We start from the raw sequence: 16,810 nt of genomic DNA, 5'->3' as shown, positions 1-16,810 counted from the left end.
TTACATCTTCCTCTTTCTTCAAAATCATTCGTCTTCCATCCTTCAGTCACAGTACATACCTTCCTGTTTTTCCCAAACAGCTGATGCGACCATTTTTAATATTCAAGTGTCAGGGTTGTATCAAAAGAGCAAATTAACACACGAAAAAGGCTAAACACTAAATTGAAAATTACGCTTTCAGCTCCACTTTGCATTTTACAGGATCATTTGCCATTTTATATTTCTACTCACCATGCTTCACCAAGTAAGTAATACCAATAGGTGTCACATACATGAGATTTAAAACCCAAGGAATAATTAAATTTTGATATTGCAATTTCTCACCAGTCATTACTACTTTTCACCAGCCTAACCCATTTCTTTTTAGACAATTCATTTTATATTTTAGCTCTATAGCTTTGTAGAGGATCAATAGCCCTACAGCTGCAGTTTCAAAATCAGAACATCCATTAAGTGACAGCCTCAAGATGTGGCTGAATACATTCCCACTGCCTTTCTTTTACTGCAGTTCCTTTTGCTGTAATGTGCACTGGAGCCAGTTGGCCTTTAAAATGAAATAAGTTAAAAAGCCATAAATGAGAGAAATACTCCTGGAAAGCATCATTCCTCAGTCTGGCCAGTTGCAAATTCCAGGGAATGTGCCAGAGATGATCCCTGAGCAGACTGAGGACAGGCCTGCAGATGGTAGAAAGTGACAGTCAGACAGATGAGTGCTTCTCTGGCTTGATAGAATGGTTCACCAGAACTTTACTGCAACTGCAGAAACTGTAAGATCACACTGGAGTGAAAATTTGGCCCCCCAGCTCAAGCTTCAGTCTGTGATTGTGTCAGTGTTTTCCAAGTTTGGCGAGGCTTTGTAAACCATAAGGGAGCCTCGGTCTGCAACTGGTGATTACCAGTACCATGGTAGGATGGGGCTAAAGAGGAACACTCACTAGTGGCAGCTCTGTGGCTCTACAACATCACAAGGCTACTGCAGATTCGCCAGACTCCACAAGAGACGGCTCCACTCTCACAGTGCCTGTCTGTACATTTTGCAGTGGATGATTCTAAGGCCTTGCCTCAGTATCTTCTATAAAAAGACATTCACCACCAGCTTAAAATTTGCAATGCTTCTGGAATAACCAGGATACTTTTGTGATCATCTTTTGCATCCAAGTCTCGCTTTGTGTAATTCCCATTAGGACTGAAGCAGTTACAGACAACACGTGTGAGATGTGCTCAGCTGAAGCAGCCCATCAGAGGCAGTTCCTGATGTGACCTGGATGTCAGTAATACTTCCAGCAGTGCTGCAGGAGTCCCGTGACACAAAGAGACCGTGCCTCTGGCCAGACACAGCAGACAAGAGCTGAAGATATTCTTCCCCCAGGAACTGAACAGACTGGTGTAGAAGAGATGCCCCAGAAGGCTGTCTTGGACAAACCATGGGTGGACAAATGCACATGGGGTCAGACCCTTTCCCCCCAGTCAGGGCTGCAGAGTGAGAGGGGGAGGCCAAGGCTGGAGGCAACCCAGCCATTGTTCTTGCACAAACATGCAGGAGATGAGTGCAGGAGAACAAGTTTGATGCTGAACAAAAGCGTATTCTTTTGTTTAATAGGAAAATAGACTTACACAATCACACCATCTGCATCCCTCCCAATCCTTCCCCCTTCAGCTACTTCAGTCAATAGCCACCCTCAGCCAACTCTGACAGAGCAGCAGCAGGCTCAGGAATAACTGCTCCTACAGGACAGGACAGACATCCTGGAAGTGAGCACATGGAACACCAGGCTGGGCTGCCAGGCCACATCTTGCCAAGAAACCCTGATGAGAAGGAGCTCACATCAAAGTTGTAACTGCAGGCAAAGTGTCCTGAAGATTTCATGTCAAGTCAGCCGCAAGACACAAAACCAGGAAGGCAATGCTTCATCAGCCCCACAGTTCCTTCTTCTAAACAACAGAAGTTAAGTAAACACACTTCAGATATGTTAAAGAAACTTCATGACAAAATCAGATTGCACAGATTCTATATTTCCCAGGTGAGGCAACGAATCAAGTTTCTTTGGAGTGCTGACAAAAAGACAAAACTTCCTGTTAAACAAATAAATGTTTTTGCAAAACTCCACATTATTTAAGCAACAGCAATGAATTTCATCTGTTTCAAACACCAGCCACTACTAAAGCCCATCTGTCAGTAGAGAACAATTGCACAGACAAGTGGAGATAATGGAGAAAGTAATATCATAGAAACAAACTGCCTAAGCTCTAAGCAACAAAATTGATTTTCCTCATGCTTATAAAAGCTTTTCCATTTTACCAAGTAATATTTTTGTGCCTGTTTTTTTATTAATTTAGGAAATAGGGCACTTGGCAACACAGGAGAGGCTGGGGAAAGGCACAGGACTTTAAGGAGTTAAAGATTCACAGACAGTTATGTCCCCGTGTCAAAAATCTGACTTCTGAAGACACAAAGGACACCTGGTGAGAACCCAGAATGGGTCTCATAGTGGTGAATCATAGAATGGTCTGGAAGGCACTTTAAAGATCATCAGGACTCGGGTTAATAGCACAAAGCTGAGTAAGGGGAGGTTTAGGCGGGCTATCAGGAAAACATTTCTCACCCAGAGGGTGGTTGGGCACTGAACAGGCTCCCCAGGGAAAGTCACAGCACCAAGCCTGTTCAAGAAGTGTTTGGTCAATGCTCTCAGACACATGGTGTGACTCTTGCAGTGTCCTGGAAGAGTGGCAGGGCCAGAAGTTTGGCTTAATGATCCTGTTGGGTGCCCTCCAACTGAGGATATTCTGTGACTTTAAGATTTAGTTCCAACCTCCCTGCCATGGTCCTTAAACCAGGCTGTTCAAAGCCCCATTCAACCTGACCTTGAACATTTCCTGGGATGGGGCACCCATAAAATCTCTGGGCACCCTGCTCTAGCCAACTCCTTATCCACCAAGTGATTCTTTCATCAAAGCCATGTCTCTCCAGTTTAGAAACGAAGATGTCCTGTGGGACAGTGTTAGATGCTTTGCACAAATCCAGGTAGATTATAGCAATTGCATTTCCCAGATCCACCAATGCCATAATCTCACCATAGAAGGCCACTAAATTTGCCAGGTATAGTTTGCCCTCAGTGAAGTCCTGCTGGCTGTGTGGAATGTGATTTTCTTTTTGGCTCTTTCATTGTCCTAGAGCCAGATGAAGTTGAAAGGCTGCTTTCTCAAATCAATACTGTTCTATGGAGAAAAACTCTACCCGACTTGGCAGTGTTAAAATCAGAGAGAGCCTCCAACTAGGAAAAAGCCATGGTGGAAGAAGCTGCTACTTGGAGTAGCATTGACATCTCTCTATTACTGACCTAACAATGTACATCCTCAAAGAAATTCATGCTGCAAGTGCCAACAATTCCAGGTATTTCTGACCACAGGAAAGCACTTTAAAAAGCCCACACTAGACTTCCTAATAGAGGTATGGATAAAAATAAATCAGCTTTGTGCCTGCCTACAGGGCAACTCAACACAAACTGTGATCTATAAGCTCAAACACAAGGCCTGTATTTCTCAAAATAACTTTACACTCTAGTTCCCCCTACTAAGCAGTCTTCTGCAGGGAATTTTCTTTTAAGCAGCATTTTATTTGTAACAATTAGTGGCAAACTATATTTCCTTCTTTAATGCATTGGATGAAAAGGGAGGAAAAAAAGATTGAAAGTTATTTGGAAGAAAGCTGCATCAGGATGCAAGTTTTGATGGGAATAAAAATATTCTAAAAATACTAGTACTTAATCTTTAGATGAAATAAAATAAGTAGGACTGTGTCCTGGAAGCCTTGCAAAAGCTATATTAAAAAAAAATAACATATTCCAATTAATCTTCGTAAAAAAAAACCGTATTTGATATGATTGCAGACAATCTTCCAGACATGATCTAAATCTGCCAGACTCTGATTCTCCAATAACTCAGGCAGGGACCTGTTCTGCCCTGGAGAAAAATGTGTTCAGTCTAAATTTGGATCAGCAGTACTTTAGACAAAGAGAAAGCACATCAGTAATTACAAGTTAAGCTTCAGCAACAGGTGGAATATACTGAAAGCAAAGTGCTCTGAGTTTTTAATTCTGGAAAAACAAAACCCTAGATTCTATTGGGATATACAGATCATCGTGATTTCCAGCATGATAAAGAATAAAAGTAATATTTAGAAATATCTTTAAAAGTAAAGGACTACCTCCAGGAAAATAAGTCATCCTTGCACTGAGTTGTAAAAATTATAACACAGTCAGTATAGCCTGCATTCCTGAACGAATACTGGGAAAATTATTCTTTTTTCAGCTTCAGAGCTAAACTGGTCTTTGTTTACTACATCCTCAGCACAAGTAGCATAAAATGAAGTAAATTTATACAAAGATCCTTCCAGAACCATTTGAACTAACCAAGATCTTCACTTGAGCCTAAATGCAAACTTGCATTTCTCGAACAATCATTTACTGCTGCAAAATACTTGCAAGACATGTACAGACCACACCACTGTTGAATGTAAAACCATGTGGGATACTGCACAAACACTACAAATAGTTTCAGAGGAGGAAAGCAAGCCTTTTGGCCAAGAGGTTAAGGAAAAAATATCTAAGGATACTGGAAATCTGAGGGGGTTTAAATTCCAACCATTCTTTGAACAGATAAACTGTTCCCTGAAGTGCTGTGTGGACACCGAAATTGCTACAAGAATCATGGGATCCAGAGGAGTAGTGCATTTTCATATCTAGCATGAACTTTGTCACAATTCATAGTCAAGAGATAAAAAATAGAGGCAAGTTTGAAGAAAATAATTTATACAGTATGAAAGTTTAATGGAGCATTAAAACCCAGAAGTCTATTAACACTTCTAACCACCTGGAGAATCTCTCTCATGAACAGAGGTCTTCCTCCACAGTGAAGGAAGGAATGGAAAACAAAAGTATTTTCAATTGCCCCACACATCATCTTCATCACATCTATGGTTAATAGCTTCTTGATACAATCCCAGTCTTTCCAGTTTCCCTTTCCTTTTCAACCCTTCCCCTCCTTTTCCTGTACATCCCATTGTCAATTTCCTTAATACTGGGAAGCCACATTTGGCTTAAAATTTTACCCATTTTTTAGCATCTTTTTATGATATTTACCTCCCCACCTGGCACTACTAGAAAGAGAAGCATATGGAAGCACACTCAACCCTCACCTTTCATTAGGTAGCAGACTCATGAGCAATTATCAGAATACATTATCATCTTATTAACACAGCATAATCAAAGGGAGCTGAAAAAGTCTATGTAGTGCCAAGCTCCTCTCTGAAAGTCTCCTAAGGAAAAAAAAAAAAAAAACCACACCTGTAAGCACAGATCTAAATTTCTGAAATTACTGCATGGATTTTATGACAATCTGTATAAGACACTGCAACTTCTGATACTGCAGAAAAAACTTGTAATCATACAAAAAACTTATAATTATACAAAAAACTGCAAGCCAGGACCAGAATGAATGACTTCCAATTTGGAAAACAATTTGTTGAGCCAGTAGCTGTAATCACAAGAGCTGAGCCTTGCAGAGCTCCAGGCTGCCACAATACTCAGCAGTCAATACTGTTTGTGCTGCAGTAGTTACTGATGGGTGGGTTCCCCACTACCACAAGGATCTGTAGGATAGAAATTGGTTCCAGCTGAGGCCACTTTTCTGTGCTCTGAAAAATATAGGATACTGTAACATAACCACCATCCTTGCTGGAAAGGGAGGGGATGTCTTCAAGGAAAGCAGTCAGATGGACAAGAACTCTGTGCTACCTTCAGACTCCCTATTTAACATCCCTTTCCCTATTCCCTAATGACATGTGCTGTGAAGATAAATCATTGGGTAGAAAAGAGAATGCACTGGGTTACCTGGGAGGGACACTGGTCATACAGTTAGGAAATGCAATTCCCTTGCTTGGGAACCACAGGGCACAGAGAAGAATGTGTTCCCCTCTCTCCTGATGGAGGACTCAGAGTGATCTAAGCAGGAGGGAACTTCCAACACCAATAAAAAAATAAGGTAGTCAGGCTCCATTCAATTGCAGTATGCAGAAATCATTGTGATTTATGACTTCTGCCAAGAACCAACTGCAGAGAGGGGAAACAGCACCCCTGTGTGTGCCCCTCATACTGAGCACACACCATCTCGTGTCTGTGCAAGACAGGAGCCACCACGGCTGTACACAGACTCAGTATTAAAGGAATTAATTCCTAAGGCAATGGGAAAATCCTACATGGGAGAACTTCCAAGTTACAAATTCTGCTTACTCAAGCTGCTTAATCAAGTTAATTGAAGGAATTAAAAAAGCATCTGGAGAAGAACACATTCACCAGCCAGTCTCTAGTCATTCCTGAGCTGGTGTTACTTCTTCTGGGAGCCAGTTCCCCTGCTGGCACAGCACAATCTATCATCAGCCATTACACTGATTACAATCCATTAGTTTTGCTAAGTACTAATGAATTTAAACCTACTTTTGTAATTTATTTACAAGCTATTCACATACTGGATATAATGTATATATATACAATGCTTTGTGTTAACAAGAGAAATGTGGCTGAATATTAAAGAGTTGCATGTTAAAAATTATCAATGTAAGTAATAATTCTCCTCACAAGGAACTGTTTGTGGATTTTTTTTTTGCAAGCCAAGCAGGACAGAAGCTTACAGTCTTTAAAAAGACAGCTGGTTAATATACAGAGGGAACAGGTAAGAATCCACAAGAATGACAAGTTTTAAGTATCAGTCCCATAAATATAAAATTCTATTAAAATGTCATTTTAGAAAACACAGAGAACAGAGTTGGCACTCTTATAAAATGGTTTTTCTTCCCTGCTATTAAGGCAGGGTGATTAAAATGAAAGATAATCCTCTTTATTTCAAAAGCTAATTATTACACGTAATGAAATTTCTTCTTGTACCATGAGACTGAACTGAATTCTACCAAGACCATCAACCCACACATCTTTGCTGTAATAAAGTAACTGCTTGAATTTTTCCTTACAATCTTATTTCTACAATAGACTATTAGGCTCAGCTTTGATTGCAGCACACCACATTCCTTACCACTACGGAAACCAAATGCAGAACAGCTGTGGAAGCAAACCCTACTGTAAGCAAATATTCAGACCAAAAAAACTACAAGTAAAAAAATCCCTTGTGAAAACCCGTTCACTGGGAATTCTGACAAAAGTTAAACTGCCAGTTTAGCCTTGGCTTAAGGATTACCCAGAGGAAGAATCCCACACACATTTTTCCCAGGAGGTGTAAAGAGATGCCTGCATCTGTTAAGTGCCCAGATTTTCTATCCTGCCAGCCAGCAGTGCTCCAGAGGAACTGAGCTGTTTGCTACACTACTGCTTCCTGCATTGCTAATTCAGATGTCTAAATTTAGATGCTAGGTTTAGCCAATGGTTTTTCCACTTCTTCCAATGGTTAAAAGAAAAACAGTTCTGCATCAATTCTCTATCTTCATCCATGTAGATAGAAAACATGATGTCAGAACTACACAAGCTGGAATTACATCCCCAGTTCTCTCACCCCAGGGTGAGAGAAACAGTTCCTGCTCTTTTCCTGAATGACTGCACACCAGGCAGCAGGCACTACTGAGTCACATTTCTATCTAACCCTGGGCACTGCTCACCCACGTTCCAAAGATTTTACCACAGGGAAAACAAAATCTAAAAATAAAGGGAGTGAAGGGAGGGGGTTGGTTTCTGCATTCCCAAAGACTTCCTGCTGCCATGTCCTCTATTAGCAGGATGTGGATGGAGTAAAGCAGTCAAAGCAAGCTCATCAGTCACTCTCACATCCCCAGAGTGTTGAGACATTTCACTCTGAATTTCCCTTTGGTGCCTTTTTCCAGCAGTCAAACTGTCATGAACTAAAACATATGGATTTTTTTCTTCCCTTGCACTATTATTCACCATTGCTAGACAGAGGTGTATTCAAGTGAAAGCAAACTATTGATTCTTGTTGCTGGGTCTAAGAGCAGGAAACACAAGCAAATTATCAGTGCTGAAGGTGACTCTCTGAAAAAAAAACCCCAATTATTATAAACTGAAAGCCCACTGTATCCCTAGACACAACCTCAAGGCAGCAGCCTCATGCACCTCCTCCCATCCCACTGCAGCTTACTGAGGTGAGGGAAGTTCTGATACCACTTCACTGCTGACTCCTCACAGGAGTTTGTGCACCAAAGGAGGAGGACCTTGCAGCAATTCCTGATGGTTTCCTTCATGCACCCTGCCTGGGAGGTCTATTTTCACTCCCCGTTTCATTTTTTTAAATCCTGACAAATACTTAGCCTTGGTCCCTTTGACAAATGAATCACCTTATTCTCCAGCACCTTCAGAAACTGCTGTTGAATGTTCCTCTCTTTCCCTGTCCACACTTCAGCACTTTGCCACCAAGAGATCTCACAGGTGAGCCTCTCTTCCTTCTCTCCACCCACACACTTGGTTTCAAATAACACTAATAAGAATGCAAAAAAATTTAAAAACAACGAGGACATATGCCAGATCTCATGCTCATGCTTGTTTAATACATCTTGTTCTATTTAAACTCAAAGGATAAGATACTGCACATGTTGTAACAAATCCTTCCTGAGCACATTCTCACATCTTTGGTAGATGATCATTGACTTACAACACTGCATCTTAGTCTAAACAAGCCAGCAGTGAACTCTGCAAGGTTTTCTAGCCTGCTAGAAACAGTTACGTCAACACTGACCCCAGTACAAAGGAACTTCTTGATGTGATAATACTTTTAAATAATCACCAGCTTCAATGTATTATTTGCCTTTGAATACAAAAGATGATAGAAAACCCACTCTTTTTATCTTGCAACATCAAAACCGAAGGACTCTATAAATATTTAGTGAATGACCAGTACACTTAGAAGTGAGGATATCACAGCAAGTGTTACCCAGATGTTACCAGCATCAGAGGCTGATGGTGCTGAAGTGCAGGGATAGTTAGGTGCTGGAACAAACCAGATGTAACACTAATATGCAGCAACACAGTAAAATGAGGTTGTGATGGCAATGTTTCTGTTTTTTATAGACTTTGATGTGCCACTGACTTTAGTTCAAGCTTCTGTCATCTCTGACACACTTGACAATTGTTTTCCTTGTCGTTGAAAACTGTCTTTTGATTGCTTTATGCTCCATAATTTCTGAAAGCAAGATGACAATGCACCTGAACCTCCTTGCAGAGTCAGACTCCCAAAATGTGCTCCATAGACAGGGTCTTTGCTCAAGCATGGGATGAAAATACCAAAGGTCAGAATTTAATTTATTGTTCTCAGGTTTAGTACGTGTCTAGAGGTGCACTACTGCTGCTCCTTTCCTAGGCAAAGAACAAAGTAATGGAACTGCCCAGGTGAGCTAGCTGGAGCCTCAGAATACCCTAAGTCTCTGAAAGAGTTCAGCATGTGCTCCTATCACACTTTCAGATCCTCAATTTAAATCCAAGCAGACTAGTCATAAGCCATGAGGAACAGATACTCAATTCCCCATGCACAGTTGTTACACAAATTTGAAGTATCTACAAGTACACCTTTTTACATGTTAAATTAGGATTAACTTTCAAGACAATCAAACAAATGAAGCAGTAAATTTTCATTTTAATGGCCTTTTTTTTAAACTCAAGAAAGTGTCTTAGCCAGAAAACACCACACAAACAGCACCATAAGGACCAGGTTTCAATTTTAACTCTTAAATCCCCAGGTCAGCTACACTGGATTTTGGGATTATTTATAACTTGAGCCAAAAATTCACATAAATGGAGTAAAATACAGGACACACTACAAAATTATATGCAATAGCATTATTGAGCAAGGAATACAAGTACAAATAAATTAGCATATAAACTTTATTTTAAAGCAACCATTCACTTCACAACACTGCAATCATTCTGTTGTCAAAAGCAAATGAAAGCAGAGCTTATTCTGGACATGGAGTCTAAAACACTGGGAAAATAAAGTTGCAAAAGTACCAGTTACCAGTACTAGCCACCAGATTACTGTGTCCAAGCTACCTTAAAGTCAATCACAAAACAAGAAATTGTTTATAATTTCACTAGTAACTCAGAAAGTGGTTAAAGCTCAAAATTACCACTCCTAAACCAACTATTTCTTTGGCTATACATATAGATTTGACTCTCATGCATTTTCTCCCATGTGAAGTAATATAGTCCTTGTTGAGAACACTGAATTTGTTGCTTCATTTCGTGTGGCTTCTATCATGAAATAGTTTAATTAGGAAATAGGCTCAACATTTTTGAGAATTAGTTCAGTGTTCAAAGACAACAGCCAACTTTCTACCAAGCCATTTTCACTCTTCCAGAGCAAACCTATTGTTTAGAATATTCTTATAGAAAAACAAAGAGCCAACACACAGCTCATAACTATGCCTACAACCACCATGTAGGGATTTCTGTGCACAGCACACTCTCAGTATGAAATGCAGCACTGATGTAAATACTTTGTGCAATGTGGCTCTTTTTTAAAATTATGACCTCCAATATCTAATAAGAATAGATGCTGGAGGTAATTTGTTTCTGCATTCATTTGAAGAAGAGATAGAGGAGAAGCAGTTCAAATTAAATGATAATTAAGTACGTAAACCTTTCATCAGATTTGAAAAATCACACCTTTTTCCATGCCTAAAGCTATACAAGTGCTCTTGCATGATTAATACTCCTCTAAAAAAGCAACTCTAAATATGTTGATTTTTGAACATTCAAGGAACTCTTTTTAACAAAGGCTACATGAGGCTGCTGCTGTGAAGTGTAGATGGAGCCTGAATGGTCTCTAGGTACTGGCCTCACTTCCCCCTCTCACAAAGATCTGGGCCATATTCAGGTGCCAAGCAGGAAAACTGCTGAAGGAATAGAAGAGCAAAGCCTCTACTGCCTCAGGACAAAGCAGAAATTCCAGCCCCTCGGCAGGGAATTCCCTCAGCAGCTCCCAACCCCAGCAAGGGGAGGATTCAGGAGATGAGCTCCTGCAGTGTGAGCCATTGTTAGGTCCCAGGGATGGATCCATTTCTGCAGGAAGCAAATCCTTATTCTTCTGATGAGACACTGAAAATACAAACAATTTTTTCTCTTTCTCAAAATCTCTTGGCAAAATTTTCCTTAGGAGTTGCTACTGCAGAAGGGCACAACTGCAGACAAGTGCACAGCACCCTTCAGCAATAGGTTAGGATGAGAAAGGCAGTATAAGAACAAGCTTCTGGAAATGCATGGTTAAGTCAAGAAGGCAAACTCATCTAAAGAGTCTGCTGTACAGCTCTGAAAGAAGTAGATTGCAATCAGCTCCAAGATGGATTTCCTACATTGCTGCACACCAAAGCTTACTTGTCCCTCCAGCCTCTGACAAATCCTCAAAGTTGCTAAGTCACCACACTCTGCAATGCAACACAATAAAACTTGTCATCTGACACTACTCATAAGCAAGATTACCCCACAATGTTCAATCCAAAGATACAGAAAATAAGCACAGGGAAGCAAAAAATTATACAGAATACTGCTCAGCATTGGTCTAAGTTCAAATGACTTCAGCATGAACAGATTTAGGTCACAGAGCACCCATGTTTAAGTCCAGGCACCTCACCTCTTACTAAGGATGGAAATACATATAAATTCTCCTCACATGCTTCATTGCTATGGCCAAACCACAGCAAATTATGTAAAATTTCAGCATTTCAATTGTTACAGAAATAAAATGCTGCATCACATTGGCCTCTGAGGCAAAGGTGACATCCACTTAAAAAAGATACCCCCCCAAAAATATAAAAATAAACTTATCTGCATTTCTGGCTAGTACCTGACACTACTCCATTTCTGGTGGAAAAGGAGCCAAAGGAAGGAAAGTAGTGAACTCTGCCCAGCACTCTTGATGGGCCAGTCTTTAATAGAGCAGAGGCAGCCAAAATACAGCCATCAAGTTTTAATCAATTACTGCCAGTCAATCAATTACTGGCAGTTCTTAGCCCGAAGTCATGGCACCCTGTGAGAACCAATTCCTCTTAACCACGACTGCTACCAAAAACATAACCCACATTTTCTAGCTCTCCTTTATGCATTTTTCCAAGCTGCCACCAAGGCCACTAGAGCACTGTTAAATCTCTTCAGGGCAAAGATTTTTCCCTGATGGGCTGTGAATGCTGCTGAATATACTGCCAGCTTTCCAAAGACAAAAACCAAACCAAAACTGAACTTTTAACGTTATCACCATCCAATCTAAATGTTTGTGGGCTGTAGAGCTGTACAAGCAGCTGAGGAAAAGGCATTTCCTGACATCTTGCAAAGGTCACCTGAAAGCAGGATTCAGACAGCATCCACCATTTCAGATATTTTAACTCTTGAGGGAGCACAGGTCAAGTACACTACACTGCTGGCTTCAAGCAACAGCAGCTTGGACACTGTAACAAAATAACACATCTGCTGTTCTTTGGGAAAGTTAGTTACCCGTGAAGCTGCCTTCAGCCCTTCTGGAGCAGCACTCTCCAGTATATGGGCAGTGCACAGCCCAGAGCAGTGGTAGCGATGCACACACACCTTTTCAAGGCAAAAAGCAAACAACCAACCCCCACAAACAACCTGAGCCTAACTGACTGAAGTTAAAGAAGTCAGAAGACGTGAACTGCTCTTCCAGGAATCACATGATACATTAACATCTTATCCTACAGCACAACCTGTGTCAGCTAGCAGAGCATGTTGCAAAGACAGCCTGAAGTCACCCCCAAAGGCTGTGTGTGCTGCAGTGAGTGACACAGATTCACCAACATGTACACAAGCCCATCAAAAATACAGTGGGTGAGGTAGCTGTCTGGTCTGGCAAGTTTCAATCCACAGCACTTGTTGATTTTCAGTCAGTCCAACAACAACTTCCAGAATTATAGGCAAATATTTATCCATAATATAGAAACTTTACAGAGAGTTTTGATTTCAAAAACTGGTTAACTGTTCACTGGGCAGGTTTAACCAATGCCTTCATCACAGAGAACGGATCTATTCTGGCTTAATAAACACTTAAAATTCCCAGGACAACACGTGTGGCCTGCACCTTCACGAGCCTCAAGGTGCACACCACATTGATACAGCTCAGATGGACTCCATCCATCCATCCATCCATCATCATCCATCCATCCATCCATCAGCATGGAGCCCTTCATTCCTGCAGCAACGAGCCCAGCTTTGCTTCCTGGATGGTGCCAGGAAGGCGGGCACCCAGCAGTACCAGCCTCCACTCCTCTTTACCGTCAGTCTTGCCTCAGTCTTCAGAGAGGATTTATGAAGTCCAGCAACATTTACATCCATCCTCTATCCTGGGAAACTTGCTGAGAAGAAAATACATCTAGATTTCCTTTACATGGATATCGTATTAAGAACAGTGCATCACTAACTGATGCAGGAAATAGATGTGAGTATCAAGGCCACTCTGCATTATTGTTATTCAGCCTGGGATTTACCACTGCAAGAGCTCAAGTTTGCACTGAAGTGAAGTTGCTCCAGCACAAAAAGAATTGAGCAGAGGATGTCAGTGCAGCAGTAGCGAGTAGCCAAGCAGACTGAAGAGAGCAGACAGCTAAAACACAGCATGGCTTACAGAATTTGAATAAGGCATCCCTCTTTCTACCTTCCTCTTCTTGGCCATGAAGAATTACCAGGATGGAACAGCTGAGTATCTAGCATGATCTTGATAATCACTTTAGCCAAAGATTTTTAACAATAATATCTCAGAAAATCATGTAATGCCTTCTTCCTCAATTGCTGTCACTATGTCTCAAATGGGTAAGCAAATCAGCTCCTCATAGGAAAACTCTCCAGCCGTCTCAATTAAAAGACGCAAACACAAAGTAACCATTACATGGAGTCCTGCAACATGTCATTGAGTGCCACTGTGAAAATTATTTTCCTTCTCCATAGAAAGAGGTCAATGTCCTATAAACAGAAGAGGGGAAAACAGTGATTGTGAAGGAAAATGAGACAAAAATAGCTGCCTTGAATTTTCTTGGTAGATGGAAAATCCATTTAAAAAGTTTGCACAGCAACAATGAAGCCTGACAAGTTGATGACTTGTTGCTTGTGGAGTCATAGGAGAGATGTCCCATCATTCAGAAATTCACATGCTGCACAAACATGAGTCATAAAGATGACTATAATTTGGTCAAACCAAGAATCAGAAAAATCTGTTCTTTCAAGAAACAATATATCCAATTAGTACTTCTCATGGGGGGGGGGGTATGCTTCTTTAAAAAAAAAAACCCAAATACCTAAACCAAAACAAAACCCCAACCATTAACAACTTCTTCAAAAACAAACAAACCCACCCAAACACCACCCCCCAAAAACAATAACAAAAACAACCCCAGAAGTCTCACAACTCTGAAAAGCTCCTTGCAAAAAGGTGGCACTGCTTTCTCAGTCCCGAGCCCCAGAGCCTGTTGAGCAGAAAGCCCGGTTCTTCAGAGCTGGCTGCAGTGACATTTGCAAAGACAAACAGGCCGATGGGATGGGACGGGAGTGAAGACAGGGCTCTCGGAGCCCAGCAGCACCAGTGTGTACTTCCAGAGCAGCACCCACATGAGGGCCTCAGGAAGGCACGGGGCTGGGAAGTTTTCCCATCCCGGTGATGCAGGGAAGTACCGAGTCTCCCTTCAGCCCGGCAGGGTCACCGAAGCACAGGACGGTCATCCAAGGACATCCGGAGTCAGCAGCAAGACACCGAGGCACATTAGCTACCAAGGAAACCAGACTTACATGACTAAGACCAGTTATAAAACTTCCGCTTGTTGTTAGGAGAATGTACAGTATCTGGCATTTCTCTGTCAGCAGCACCAAATAATCTAACAGCAATTTGATATTCATGTCCCTGACGGGCTGCTTTAGTTACAGAAACAACATTAAAAATGCAGCATCCTTCGAGATACACTGCACAAGTCAGGCCACTTTCAGCCACAAGCATCAACTCTCCGGGACTGCTTTTTTTCTCCTGATAAGCTCTTTTGCAATGTGGAGATATCTTATCAGGGATTGCTTCTGTCACCGGAAGGCAAACAGAGCACTGTGAAAATATCAGGTATGACTTAAGCACCGAAGGGCTATAGCCAGCATCAAACCAGCAGCTGAAGTGGTAGCTGGCTATCTATATAGGACACTTTCCACCCTGTAGCAGTCTACACTCCAAGTGCTAGGCACAAAGAAATACAAATGACTTGCTGCCAGCACTGACGCTGCCACATCAACGCCGGAGCTCCTCCAGGAACGAATGGGGCGGCGGGGGCAGCGTTCAGCTCCCTTGCCCTTGGTCCGTCGGCAGGAACAGCTTCCCAACAGCGACAGCAAACCCACTGCCTGGCTCCGAGCTCTTACCAGTAATGCGAGGGCAAATTCAGTCAATACCTTTCTTTGTTGAAACTCAAGTCTCGCATGCGAATTCAGGTTTGTCTTGACGAAGGTTCAGCTACCCTCATACTCTTACGGAGAAGATAGTTTAATATTTCAGATTGGTCTAAACACCTGAACTGAGGTCTGGCTTTTACTGCCCGAAAAAGCACCAAGCAACCACTGTAAAACATTAGCTTGTGGCAATCATGAGGCGAAAGGGTTTGCGTCCGGCAGCGCAAAGTCAGACACATTCAGTTTATGAGAAACGTAAATCTCCGCTTATCCAACATCTAGAAATAATTCTCTTACATAGCTCAAGAAACTAATTTATAGTATAAAGCACTTCATTATAAAACAGAAAACGGTATGCAAGTGTATTTCTTCAAACACCAGCTTGAAATCCAGCACTATTAAAAAAAAAAAAACAAAACAAGAAATCCCCTCACAAACGCGTCTTTACATACTGTGCAACAAAACACCGAATTCCCACGAACTGAGGGATTGGCTCATCGCAAACTTACCGTAAACCCCCAGCTCGGCACCGCCACCGATCCGCTATGCCGGCAGAGAGGAGAGACCGGGGACGAGACGCGAAGCACGAGTAAACAAACTCGGGAGCCGCCGTGGCCGAGCTCGCCACGCTCGGAGCCCGTGCCCCCCGCCCGGAGCGCGCCCGCCCAGCAGAGGCTGCTCCCCGCCGCCCGCTGCCTGCGGCTGCCCCGGGGAGGCGAGAGGAGCCGGGCCGGCCGGGGGGAGCCGCGCTCGGAGCGAGGCGGGCGCCGCGGGCTCGGGGCGGCCGGGCCGCCCGGGAGCCCTGCCCGGGGGCGGCGGCCTGCGGCGGCTACCGGGCTTTGTGCGCGCTGCCTCCCCCTGCGCCGCCCGCCGCCGCCTCATGCGAGAGCCGGCACAGCTGGGGAGCGCCGTGCCCCCTCGCGAAAGCCGATCCCGCTGATCTCATCACCGCTGCTTACTAATCCAATGACCGCGGAATTAACAGCAGATGGCAACGCCCCTTCCCCCCGGCCCGGCCCGGCCCCCGCGGACGCGGCGCGGCTCCGGCACCCGCAGAGCCGGGCGGCCCCCGCCGCTCACGCGTGAAAGTCGCCCTCGGCCACCGGCAAACTTTGTCAGCACCGCGTCTCGCCGCCGCCCTACGGGCCACAGCGAGCGGCTTCGCACCTCCGGCAAAGGACAGCAGCATCTTCCGGCGTGCCGCCCGCGAGGGGAAGCAACAGGGAGGCGCCCAAAGTCCTGCTAGCGAGTCCCTGCGGGCGGCCCATGGTGTGCGAGGCAGAGCCGAGCCGGAGCCGGAGCCGGGCGGGGATCGCACGCGGGATTCGTGCCGCGCATCGGGCGCTGCCGTGAAAACTCAGCACACGCGTCCTTGGGGCTGCCGG

At 43.3% G+C, this 16,810-nt stretch overlaps 1 protein-coding gene across 16 annotated transcripts in view; it reads right to left on the bottom strand.

Moving 5' to 3' along the window:
• Positions 1 to 16,810, bottom strand: part of SPSB4 (splA/ryanodine receptor domain and SOCS box containing 4) — a 156,705-nt gene that overhangs the window by 63,882 nt on the left and 76,013 nt on the right. Inside the window, exon 4 of one of the 16 annotated variants that reach the window (XM_053951641.1) lies at positions 5,195 to 5,314. The exons of 14 other annotated variants lie outside the window; for them this stretch is intronic. The gene's annotated coding sequence lies outside the window, so the exon portion shown is untranslated. Of the gene's footprint in view, positions 1 to 5,194; positions 5,315 to 15,934; positions 16,030 to 16,810 lie in introns of those variants that run through there. One more of the 16 variants, XM_053951643.1, reaches the window with a different exon arrangement.

This window comes from Vidua chalybeata, chromosome 10, assembly GCF_026979565.1.
Source record: "Vidua chalybeata isolate OUT-0048 chromosome 10, bVidCha1 merged haplotype, whole genome shotgun sequence".
NCBI lineage: Eukaryota > Metazoa > Chordata > Aves > Passeriformes > Viduidae > Vidua > Vidua chalybeata.
This window is presented reverse-complemented; position numbering and strand designations above follow the sequence as displayed.